General features: G+C 36.7%; 1 protein-coding gene across 5 annotated transcripts in view; it reads left to right on the top strand.

Moving 5' to 3' along the window:
- The window catches only part of XRCC4 (X-ray repair cross complementing 4), a 360,556-nt gene that overhangs the window by 163,061 nt on the left and 185,055 nt on the right, over nucleotides 1-12,440 (top strand). The window lies entirely within an intron of this gene.

The raw sequence follows: 12,440 nt of genomic DNA, 5'->3' as shown, positions 1-12,440 counted from the left end.
GTGTTGGTCGGAATTTAAAAGTAGGTCTTCTTGATTCTTGATGCAGCATTCTGTCCACTGTAGCAGTGCTGCATATGAAAATGCTCATTTTACTTGGTGTTTAAATTCAGAATAGAAATAAAGTTGGGTTTTTTTAAGAGTTTAAGCATTTAATAGCTTATCATCCCCTGCTTTCTTTCCCCTTTGTCCATTTTTCTCCCCATTACATTCCTGCCACCAGAGACATTTGGTGGTACAGTGGATAGAGTGCTGGGCCTGGAATCAGGAACATTTGAGTTCAGATGTAGCCTCAGACACTTATTAGTTGTGTGATCCTGGGCAAGTTACTTAACCTCTGTTTGCCTCAATTTCCTCAATGGTAAAATAGGGATAATAACAGCATCTGACACATAATAGGCTCTATGTAAATGCTTATTCGTTTCCCTTCCTTTTCCCTTCCTTGTTTTCCTTAAGGAATTCTGTTCTGTCTTCCCCTAACAAAGTAATCCAGAAGCAACTTTAGCTTTGCATGTCTAAATCCATTTATTGCATCTGGGACCTTCCAGTTTCACCTCTAAGTATATGTCTGAGACTAACCTGCAACCCTTAAACAAAAATTATACTCTTTTTGCCTTGAGTTAATGCATACTTGCTTTATGGCCTCTGAATACTATATAGTCTTTTCAGATCACATCCAGAACTCCTTTCCTCTAACCTCTTTTGGTCTGAGTATTTCAGAGAAAAAAATTTAGTGGGCCTTTGGGGCAGAGAATTATGTTTCTAATTTCTGCCAATGACTTTTGGGTTTTCTTTGGTACAAATTGTTTGAGCATTCTTGGTGTCAGTTACTTAGTATATTACTAGGCTAGAGATTCCCTAGATACCAAAAAAATAAAAAAAGAATAATATCTCATATTTATAGAGCATTTTAGAGTTTTCAAAGTGCCTTACACATATTACCTTATTTGATCCTTGCAATCACTCTGTGAAGTATGTGCCATTATTATTCTCATTTTTCAGGTGACAAACACTGAGGCTCATGGAGGTTATGACTTTTCCAGGGTCACATAGGTAGCATGTGAGGCAGGATTCTAACTCAACTCTTCCCGACTTCAAATTCAAGGCTTTTTCCACTCTGCTGTGGTACCTCTTGTAAATAATGTACAGTAAATATGTAGAATAATCATGAAGATATAAATTATTCTCACAGTAGAGTGTAGAAGAAGTTTATGTAAATTTCAATAGCTAGGTTGATATGGCATAATTACATATTTAAAGCCAGGCACAAGTCCAATCAATATTTATATTTTCTACAGAAAATAACTTAACATTACATCATCTTAAAGACCTTTATAGTCTGTGTTACCGTAGTTAGAGTCAAGCATGTATTTTTCCTCCATTTTGATTGGGCTACTCTAAATGACATAAAATGTCTAGGATATTGAACATTTTTTAATAAAAAAGTTAAATTAGTTCGAGACTTTAAACAAAATTTGTAAACCATCTGTACTTTGCCAAAAGGAATTACTCTAGCTAGAAATGTGAGATTAGTGTTCTGACAAATATAGCATTCCTATCTTGTTCCAAAGAGTACTTATCAGCATCCTTTTCTCATTTGTAAGCTATCTTATGAGATAAAAGTTGGATTTGCCTTGACTCTGATGTGTTACTATTGTCAGGGCCTTTGTCATATTTTTATATACTACTAAAGCATGTAGTATAGTAGCTTATTAAATAGGAAACTGGTATGGGTAATGTCTTTTGAGTCATGCACAAATTGGATTTAAGTGAGGCAGAGTTGTGCAATGTCATTGGCCTCACTCTTCCAGAGTTATCAGAGTCCAGTGGCAAAACAAAGTCAAGATGACTGGTGATGGTTTGGTATTCAATGGATGACCTTGGTGTTTTTGATGTCTTACCAAGCTCAGTGCTCCATAGCACCTGCTTTAGCCAACTTCATGGCTGTTTGAACAAATTGTTCTCTTCCCATTCTGTCAGGGGAAATCTTCACGTGCTGGGGATAGACACTCCCCTCTCTCCCAAATCACTGATGGGTTTGAGAGTCTTCAGTTATCCTTAACCTGGGTTAGCCTGTCTGCTGAAATGGTTTGCTGGGGTTTGGTTGCTGCACATTCTACATCTTCTTGGAGCCACAGGTGAGAATTGGGTGAATCAGGGAGAAAGCAGACCTGAAAAGGGCTTGGCCATCCTCACACCAGAATTGCTAATCTTCCCTGAACACTCATCTCAAGGTCTTTCTGAAGAACTTTAGAATTGATTGACAGACATGGGAAGGTGCTCTGCTCTATGAGCAAAGCGTAATGAGACATCTCTACTCTAAATATTTATATGGACTGTTTGTGCGTGGCCTGTAGTAGAGTCTTCTAAGCACAGATGGACGCACTGTACCTTGACCCCAACATAGTGATGTCATTTTGGTCCTCTTTGAGGGCAAAGGACAACAACCAACCAACCATCCAGTAGAATGGGGTCCCTCTGAGAGCAAAGGCTGTCTCATTTGTTTCTTCATATCCCCCAAATCTACCAGAGTGACTTGTACAGAGTACTTAGTACATAGTTGTTGAAATGGAAATAGGGCATCCCCTTGAAGATGTCTAGCAGCCAGATGTAGGGCTGGAGTTTAGGTGAGAAATGAGGGCTGAATATAGAGATCTGGGACTTAACTACATAGTAATAACAAAATCACTTATTATTGTGTATAGGTAGTGATGAGTGGAGTACCAAGGCTGATGGGATCTTAGGAGATGCTGAGATTATCCCAATAAAGAGTTTCCTTGAGGCATGGCAGAGAAGTCAGTAAGAGAAGTCCCAAAGTAAAGCAGGTGAGAAATGAGAAGACCATTGAGTTCAATCTCCTCATTTTACAGATGAGGAAACTGAGGAATAAGTATGTTAAGTGACTTGTCCAGCTTACAGAGCTACCAAGTTTCCGAGGGGGGATTTAAATCTAGATCTTCCTGACCTTTCCTCTACCCTGCTGTCTCAATGTGAAGTATAGGCAAGACATTTAAGTAGACATGTCCTAATAGGTAGTGAAAAAGAGACACTGAAACACACAACTGGAGATGTACATTTAAAAGGTGCCTGCACAGAGGCGGTAATTGAAGCATCTGGAGTCAATGAGTATGTTGAAAAATAGAATATGTCAAATGTGAACCCTTTGGGATCTTGAATTTTCTGATTAATTGTCATAAATTTCCATTTTCACTTTATAATTTGGAACCAGTCAAGGTATTGACTTTTATTATAAGACTAGCAAGTGGAAATTAAATTTAGCAAATGAAACAATTTTAGATAGGTGCTTTTCATGGGAATGAAGTGAGCAGAGGAGCAAAACTTATTTTTAAATGTCCTTAGGGAATTTTAATTGAATATATTTGACCTCTCCTTTGCCAAAAGCCCTTGTAGCTGTAGTGATGTAGCGTTAGTAGCCACTTGTCATATTAGGTAAAAGGAAAAGTGAATGGGTTGCTTTTTCCATTTTTCTCTACTGCTGGATTTCCAGTCACTACGCTCATGATCCAAGTGTGGCATGAGCTCTTTATCCCTTTTGCCTGAGTAAAGCTTTCAAGTGATGAAAAACGGCTTCCTTTCTAAAAACGTGTCTTAGTCAAAGCTGTCTGGCAGTTGTGATAATGAGATAATTTGGTGTCATTTTCTGGGTTCACGTTTTGCTCATAGTGTAATCTGGCTTCTAAAAATAAAATAAGCTTAGTTTGTCACTTGCTCTAGTGTGGCTTAAAGAGCAGTATTTTATAAACGAAAGAATATTCTAACATTTACCTCTAGGAGACAATGTCACTTAGAGAACTTTAATAAGGTGATTGCTAGAATTTACTTTCATTCTTCATACCTGAGATTCTTAACCTGAGGTTTCTGAATATGCTTTTTAAATATTTTGATAATTGTATTTCAATATAATTCATTTTCTTTGTAATTCTATGTATTTTATTTTATCACTTAAGAACATTATTCTGAGAAATGGTGCATGGACTTTACCAGATTGTTTGGGGGCCCTGGGACACACAAAAAGTTACAAATCCTTCCTCTAAATTGTTTCCACGTAAGTTACTTTCAAGCTGGCTTTCCAAAGTATTTATTTTAAATACAATTTAATTTTTGACATTTGGTCAATAAATATTCATTAAGCCTTTCTGCTGTACAGAACACTTTGCTAGAAATTAAGGGACTTATAAAGTTTGGATAAAACATAAGCCATGCTTTTATAGATCTTATGTGTGATGGTAGTATTGTTGTTATTCAGTCATGTCCGACTCTCCATAATCCCATTTTGTGGTTTTCTTGGCAAAGATAATGGAGTGGTTTGCCACATCCTTCTCCAGCTCATCTTATAGGTGAGGAACTGAGGCAAACAGTGTTAAGTGACTTGCCAAGGGTCACATTGCTATTAAATGTCTGGGGTCAAATTTGAACTCGGGAAGATGAATCTTCCTAACTTCAAGCCCAACACTCTATCCACTACACCATCTAGCTGCCCCTGGGTGATAGTAGGATATGAAAAATATAGTAATTAGAGTAGATAATATACATGATAAGACATGAGAGATTTAAGCAAGTAACTATTAGTTTTTCTGTGCATTGGATAGAGTGCTGGGTCTGAAATCAGGAAGACCTGAGCTCCATTCTGGCCCTAGGAACTCAGTAGCTGTGTGACCCCTGGGCAAGTCATTTAACCTCTGCCTCAGTTTTCCTTAAATATGAAATGGAAATAATAATAGCACTAACCTTACAGGGTTATTGTAAGGATTAAATGAGATATTTGTAATAAACACTTAGCCAGTGCCTAAAACATAATAGGTGCTTTATAAATGCTTATTCTTTCCCTCACTCTGAACTAGGGGAAATCAGGGAAAGCTTCTTGGAGAGGTGGCATTTCATAGATTCTTGGAGATGGAAGGTACCTTTCTAGGCCATCCAGTCCAACCCTATCATTTTAGAGAGGAAGAAAACAAAACATAACAAGGCAGAATTACTTCTCTAAGATTACATAGCTACTTAGCCATAGAACAGGGGCCGAAATTCAGCTCTTAGTACAATATACTGTTTAATGACTTGGATAAAGGCATAGGCCTCCTCATGGCATTTGCAGATGGCACAAAGCTGGGAAGGCTAGCTAACACACTAGATGAATCAGAATTCCAAAAGATCTTGACAGAATAGAGCATGGAGTTTGATCTAATAAGATGACATTTAATAGGTATGAATGTAAAGTTTTTGCTTGCATTCCAAAAATCAACTTTATATGTATAAGATGAGAAATGCATGATGAGACAGTAGTACTGAGAAAGGTCTGGGGATTTTCGTGTACTACAAATTTGATATGTATCAATAGTATGATATGGAAGCTAAGAAAAATAGTGAGAGTTTGAGTCACATTAAGAGAAATATAAAGGGTGTAGACATGCTACTTAACTCTGGTCAAACCACATCTACAGTGCTCAGTTCTGAACACCACATTTTAAAAAAGACATGACAAAAAAAAATCTTAGGAATATCTAGAAGACAGCCAGCCATTATGGGAAAATCTTCAAATCCATGCCATATGAGGATCTATGGGAAAAACTAGGAATTTTTCAGGTGGAGGAGAAAACCTAAGGAGCACATGACGATATTCGTTAAGTATGTGAAAGACTTACAGATTCAGAAAAACATGGGAGGACTTTATGATCTGATATGGAATGGAGTGAACAATATCAGAACAATTTATATGACTACAGTATGGAAAAGGAAAACACCTGTGGGAGATATAAAATGTATGCTCAACACAGTGACCAATCATGAGTCTGGAAGTCTAATGACAAATTGTGTTTCCCATCTATTGGCAGAGAGGTGATAAACTAGAAGTCCAGAATAAGACATATATTTTCAGTTATAGCCATTGTATGGATTTGTTTTGCATGACTTACACTTAATTTGTTACAAAGAATTTGATACCAAAAAGAAGAAAGGAAAGAAAAAAGTCTATGAATTATTAAAATATGAATGGAAGGGAACAGTTGGAAGTTCAGAAGGGGACAAACAAAGCAGTATTGGAATTATCATATTAAATTTGAAATATACCCAGGAACCTGTCTATAAAAGACAATCACAGATTCCTGTACAATCCTTTTTTATGTTCTTTGTATGTTCATGTTTTCCTATGATTTCCAGATTCATTTTAAACCTTTTTTAAAAATATTTGAGGAGATGTCATGTGGAAGAGACTTCAGAGTTGTTGTGTTTGGCTCTTACAGTTTCATGTGCAGTCATTTTTTTCTTATATTATGGAAATACTTGTTTTATTCCAGAAATTAAAATAAATAAAATTTTAAAAATTAAATTAAAAATTGAAAAGTGGTAAAAGTTTGGACAGAGTCAAACTTAGGATTTACTGAAAGAAAAACTTCGTAACAACCAGGACTATTTAAAAGTGTATGTGTTGATCCAGGACGTGGCATGCTCCCTATCCTTGGAGGTCTTCACACAAAGCTTGAATGTCTATTTGTAAGGTGTGGCTTTGTAGATATGATTTTTCAGGCCTGTGTTCAACTAGGAGGCTGCTGAGCATCCATTCAACTCTGTTATCTTGTGATTCTTTCTACTATGCTATTGTATTTCCACATTTGAGTTAGGCTTTAAAGGGTGGATAGGAATTGAACAAATAGAGAGGCAGAAGCTTAATGAAGTCAGTCAATAACATTTATTAAGTACCTACTATATGTTGAATCTAATAGGAGAAGACAACATACACACAAAATCTGAGAAGGGTGCAGGGAGGAGCAGAAAGGAAGGGAGGAAGAAAAAGAGGGAGGAGAGGGAATGATGAAGTACAGCAGTTCAGCCAGTTTGGGAATGATGAGGGCTCCATGGACCCCCTCCTTAAAAGGAGGATCTGAGAAAAGTTCTCTTTTGCCCACCCTCTGTCCTCTCCAATTAGAGGAAGGAAAAGGACCCAGAGGCAGATACTGAGAAGGAAGGGCATTCCAAGCATATTGAAAAAGGTGAGTAAAGGCTTGGAGCCAGGAGTCTTTAGGGCATATATGAGGGACAATGAATACCCCAATTTGGATTAGCTTCAAAGTATTTTGAGAGAAATATAATGAAATAATGCCAGAAAGATAGGGTAGTGCTGACGTGTTGAGAAATGCCACACTTCTCAACATTATTTAGTAGGTAGTAGCAAGAAATGTTTCAAAGGTTTGGAACATGAGAAGTGATATGACCACATCTATGGAAAAGGAGAGATACTGGTGGTAGTATAAAGGAAGAAATCTTACATAACTCTCAGTTATTTTCTTAATTTTAAATTATTAATCCAAAGCAGTTGGACTAATCCACAGCTCCACCAGAAGTGGATCTTATTGCTTATCTGCCTCCAGCCCCTTCAGCATGGGAAGACTTTTTTTTTCAGATGGCTGTTTATAGTTTATATTTCTTTTGACTATCATTTTCTACCCTTTATCTATTGGGAAATGACTCTTAGTCTTAGAAATTTGTGTCAGTTTTCTATAGATTTTAGACTTCTATCAGATATATTTAAGACATATTTTCCTTTTAATATTAGCTGTTAATTTGATTATTGATTTTTGTGAGATTATTGTATTTGTATAATCAAAACTCTTTCATCTTTTTAAATCCTTGTTCCATGTCTGGTTATACATTCTTCCCCAATAAAAGCTATAATCTGCCATTCTCCTCTTATTTTTTAATAGTGTGACTTTCTATGCTTAGATAATTTATCTATTTGCGATTTATAATGGTGTCAGATTCTGATCTAAATCTAATTTCTGCCACAGTATAGTTTATGTGAGACCCAACTCTGCTACTTCACAGGCAAGACCCAACTCTGCTGCTTTACAGGCTTGTCATGAAGACCAAGTGAAATAATGCATGTGCAAATACTTTTTTTTAGTGATATAAAATATAGGATCGATAGAGAAAGGAGAATCTTAAGAGAAAACAAATGAATTGACCACAGGGATGGATTTTATGAGCTATAGTGATTGAAAAAGAAAAGTAAAATGAAAACATTTTTCAAGCCAGAGAAATAATAATAAATGTGTTCCTAATTGAGCTCATATTTCTGTGCCTGTAGATTAGTTAGTATATTCTGAAGAAGAAAAAAGGTCTATTGTTTTTTCTTTAAACAGAATGAAGAGAGAGACCTAATAAAAGTTGTCACAATACAGACAAATGATCCTTAAGTCTCCTGGCAGGGTTTCTGCAATGTTAAGTAAGAACTCTTTAACTATGGTTTTCTTTCAGAAGATGTTAAACAAGTTAATGAACATAAATCAGCCAAAGAGGCCCACTCCACAGAGCTACAAATCCAAGTAGTCGCAAGATCTAGGAACTACTTGACATCGTTTAAAAATAGTACGCTAGGGGAACTGGGTGGTAGGGACATTTTGCTGGCCTTTAAATTTTTTTGTAAACTGACTAATTTATTCCTCAGCATGTACATTGTTGAAAGTGTATCTTGCTAAATAATTTTAAGAATATTATACAGAGGCATTCTCAAGGAATTAAATTATTATAAAAACTTCTTGGGGAAAAATGTAAAATTATGCTATGTAGATGAGCCATAGAATCTGAAATACCATAAAGTTTTAGAAACAAACAAAAAAATTAAGTCTTATTCTAAGATAATCACAAGTTTATAATTAAAAGTAAAAAAAAAATTTAAACCTTCAAATGCAACTCATCCCCAAATATAGCCAGCCCTTCCACTTCCCCAAAAAAGATATAGAGCTCTCTATTTCTGTATTCCCTTCCCTGGGTCTTTGTTCTGTTCTACTCAATAGTTATTCAAGTGGGAGTAAATTTGGGTGCCGGGGTGGCTTATTCTTAAGTGTCTTACTTTTACACTCAAGGGAAAGAAATAAGTGGGCCATTTAACTTTTAGTAGTCTCTGGGTTTTGGCTTTAAAAAATTATAAATATAATTATATTTCTGGTGCTTTACATAAAATTTTAGATGTTATCCTATGTAGGCCTTTTTTTTAAGAAGTTTTCAGATTACAGCTCATGAGACAGCTGTGATGGAACCAGATAATTGTGAAACAATATTTTAATACTTCAATGAATCTATGACCTTGGTGTGGATAGTCTCTCCAGTGATATACATCATAGGCCCTCCATGTCTTGCTACCCTGTGCATTTCTTATCCATGTTTCTGTGAATACTTTTTAGGGGAGTCAACTAATGTTCATATAGACTTCCTCTGGTTATTTTAATGTTTTGGAAGGTGCCAGTACAGCACTTAGGTTGTCCTTAATTTATTGTCCTCTCTTGATACATGATTGGCACACCTCTCTTTTGAATGATGTAGGTCCTTAATGATGTTTTTTATCCTAACTCTTATGAACAAATCATTGTTAGAAATATGTGATACCACTTGAACTACCATGGCTCAATTTTTGTCATCCTTTGGGGCAACTGAAATGTTGATTCTTCTGAGATTATTATTCCAAGATTCTTAGCTGTATAGCATAACTTGATGATACTTCGAGTGCAAATTCTAGACTTTTGATTTGGTGATTATTTTAGAGTCATTGAACTGATATCATAGTTTCCCAAAGGCAATTTGGCCTAACTTCCTACTCCTTTTCAATTCTGTACATAGCCAATCACTGATCTAGAATGCCTTATCAGGAATACACCTACCAATGGACTTAATCAAGAAGGTTGCTCAAAGAGATTAAGTAACTTGTTCAAGGTTACACAGTAAGTGGCACAGCTCGTATCTGAACCCAGCTCTCTGAGTTCAGATCCAGTACTCTCTCCACTCTCGCAACTTGCTGAATCTCATCTTCATACATACTATAGCTTGTCTTTTAAAACATTTTAAACAATCAGGATAATAATGTATTCTTCAATTGTTGTCCATTTAGGGAATTTTCTTAGTCACAGTCATGTGTGGTATTTTGATCATTTAGCCGAGTTAGAAGACTGGTCTCCTGTTTCTTGGTTTTGACGCTAACGTAGCATGCAACTTTGTGCAGATCATTTAATATTTATGTGCTTCAGTTATCTCACCTGTAAAATTAATGTGGCAGATGTTTCCTAAATGCTTTTTCATTCATTCATTCAGTCAGTCCATGAGATGGTTGGACTAGATGATCTCTGAAGTTCGTGATTTCATGACTGACTAAATTCTCTGATCTTAGGAAGTCAAATATGTCATATTCTGTGTGTATCTGTATATACATATATGTGTGTGTGTGTGTGTGTGTATATACACACACACCCCAATACATATTACAGTTTTTCAGTAAAAGAAGAAGCCAGATGTTCCAGTCAGTCAATAAACATTTATTAAGTACCTGTGTCCCAAGCACTGTGCTAAGGTTTTTTCCTAATTGTATCATTAGGCTCATGGTCTCACCAACAACTGCCACCAATAGGGCAAGCAAGCCAGTCTTGCTGAAGCAGCAAAGCACCCTGAGGAAGAAACAGGAGGCAGCATGTGCCAGGAGAGTGAAACCAGCACCACCACCCTACAGTAGTATTCCCCTCGAACTCTGAGCTCATGAGCCTCTGGAATAACAATGGCACTGAGACCATTAACCTTTCTTTCACCTTGGGTCTTTTAGCCATTTTCTAGGGGAGCAAGCTTTGTGGGAAAGGGGTCAATTATTCTCTATCCCACCAATACCACTAACTGACCAACTGACACCAAGGGGCAGAAAAATGGAGAGTTCTTATAGTATCATTGCCGCCTGCATCACTGTCCCTGCTTCCACCTCCCCCTGCCCCTCGCCCGAACCATCAACCTTGAGGGTAGCAACCTTGTAGAGAAAGTACCCACCGTCCCTGCCACCACTAATACGTTTTCAACCAATTTTCACCAAGGAGGAGGTAAACCCAGGCATCCTCCTCTACCTTCCATCTACCCTACTTCCAGTCCCCAGTCTCCCCCTGACATCATCCAGGGGAGCAACCCTTGTGGAGATTTGGCCTAGTAACCTATGTGTGCTAAAAAGCTTAAGCAGTCATAGCTACTGAAGACCTAGAAAAAGAAGTTCTCGAGACCAAAGTCCTTGGCATTATCAGAAACTGATATTGTTTTATCAGAGGAAAGGACAGTAAGGAAGATTGCTATCTGCTTTGCTGTTGCACCCTAAGGACCACAGGGCCTTTCCATTTGACTTGCCCCTGAAACTTCCTATGGGTGTTGTCTCTTCCCAGTAGAATGTGAGCTCCTTGAGAACAGGGACTGTGGCTTGCTTTGCAATTTGTCTTCCTAGAAGTTAGCAAAATGCTTTACACATAAAAGTGCTTAATAAATAGTTTTCATTCATTCATTCAGTGATTCATCACTTGCTTCTATATAGTGTATTAATATAGTTATCCCTTCCACATCAGGACTTTCCCCATCATGGTTTCAGTATATCATGGGTCGGCATAAGAAATTAAATAGCAATTTTTTGGGAGTTTTTACAGAAGCTGCAGACAACACATAAAGGCCAGCAGATGACACAGAAAAAGTTTAGAAACTCAGAAATGCATAAAATATGTGTATAGGATTGTATATCAACATATTTTATCTTTTAACAACATAATAATTCAGATTTCTTCTCTGCTATGGAGGGCCAAAAGTTTTTACATGGATTTTCCACATTGCAAGGGTGCTATGCACCAACCCCTGTGATGTAGAAGGGATAAATTTATAAAGGCAGCATCATATAGTATATAGAGTTGTTAAATCCATGGCTGCAGGCCACATTGCAGCTGGAGTGCTGCCTGAACCAGATTAAAATGTGATTGAGAAATATTTAGTAAAATAAAAATACAATAGAACATAGATAATGTTAATATGTGGTTTTTTAAGGCAGTACATGACCAGCAGGGATCCTTATGTACTATTTGATGGCCCTTGTTTCTATTTGAGTTTGACACTGCTGGTGCAGTGGATAGAAGACAGACTTTGGAATCAGAAAGACCTTATGTCAAGTCCTGCTTCTGACACATATTGACTCTATGACACTGGACAAATCACTTAATCCTTTGTGCCCATGCAGTTCTTCAAGGATATGAAGTCATGGTCAATGGAAGGAGTTCCATACAGATGCAGGCAGTTTCCATACTTGCCATTCCTCTGACTTGATGAAATTATAGTTCAGGTTCAAAAAGGCCTCAAACCAAACCTAAAATATATTACTACATACTTAACTTGTTCTTATTTGTGGTTTTAGACATTGATTTTAGATATAGAAACTAAGTACATAGCTTTTCCTTTTTTTGTTATGTAGTGTTAAACAATATTATTTATTGATAGCCTACAACTCTCCCTTTGCCTGAATGTAACTATTTTTGAAATCTTTAAGCAATGTTAAACTTCATTATGCCCTTCCCATATACATTACTAGAGATTAGCATTAAAATGTGTTGGTATAAACATTTTTAACTGAATAAAGAGAATGCAGATTAGGTTGGTAA

Source organism: Phascolarctos cinereus, unplaced genomic scaffold, assembly GCF_003287225.1.
Source record: "Phascolarctos cinereus isolate Bilbo 61053 unplaced genomic scaffold, phaCin_HiC Scaffold_4;HRSCAF=312, whole genome shotgun sequence".
Taxonomy (NCBI): domain Eukaryota; kingdom Metazoa; phylum Chordata; class Mammalia; order Diprotodontia; family Phascolarctidae; genus Phascolarctos; species Phascolarctos cinereus.
Note: the sequence above shows the minus strand (reverse complement) of the source record. Positions and strands in the feature narration are given on the sequence as shown.